The following is a 549-nucleotide window of genomic DNA, read 5'->3' as shown; positions in this document are numbered from 1 at the left end:
TGATCGCACCCGACATGCCATGCGCACAAAATCGGATTTAACGCATGCGGGGCGGCATGATCGAAACGCGATGGGCGTGAGCGGGGGAGGTTCTCATTTGTAGAGAAAGGAAAAAAAGAACCGGGAGGTCACCCAACTTAGTACTACTCTCGCCCAAGCACGCTTAACTGCGGAGATCTGATGGGATCCGGTGCATTAGTGCTAGTATGATCGCACCCGACATGCCATGCGCACAAAATCGGATTTAACGCATGCGGGGCGGCATGATCGAAACGCGATGGGCGTGAGCGGGGGAGGTTCTCATTTGTAGAGAAAGGAAGAAAAGAACTGGGAGAAATTGAAAGAAAAAAAGGGGTGCAACACGAGGACTTCCCAAGTGGTCACCCAACTTAGTACTACTCTCGCCCAAGCACGCTTAACTACGGAGTTCTGATAAGATCCGGTGCATTAGTGCTGGTATGATCGCACCCGACATGTCATGCGCACAAAATCGGATTTAACGCATGCGGGGCGGCATGATCGAAACGCGATGGGCGTGAGCGGGGGAGG

At 53.0% G+C, this 549-nt stretch overlaps 1 non-coding gene and 1 pseudogene across 1 annotated transcript; both read right to left on the bottom strand.

The window, feature by feature from the left end:
* Nucleotides 1-103: 103 nt before the first annotated feature.
* LOC111476356 lies at nucleotides 104-218 on the bottom strand (annotated as a pseudogene).
* A 133-nt stretch (nucleotides 219-351) lies between these two features.
* LOC111476355 lies at nucleotides 352-470 on the bottom strand. The gene has a single exon (XR_002717061.1). It is a non-coding gene; the product is annotated as a 5S ribosomal RNA (ribosomal RNA).
* Nucleotides 471-549: the final 79 nt, after the last annotated feature.

The sequence above is a fragment of the Cucurbita maxima genome, unplaced genomic scaffold, assembly GCF_002738345.1.
Source record: "Cucurbita maxima cultivar Rimu unplaced genomic scaffold, Cmax_1.0 Cma_Scf07957, whole genome shotgun sequence".
NCBI lineage: Eukaryota > Viridiplantae > Streptophyta > Magnoliopsida > Cucurbitales > Cucurbitaceae > Cucurbita > Cucurbita maxima.
This window is presented reverse-complemented; position numbering and strand designations above follow the sequence as displayed.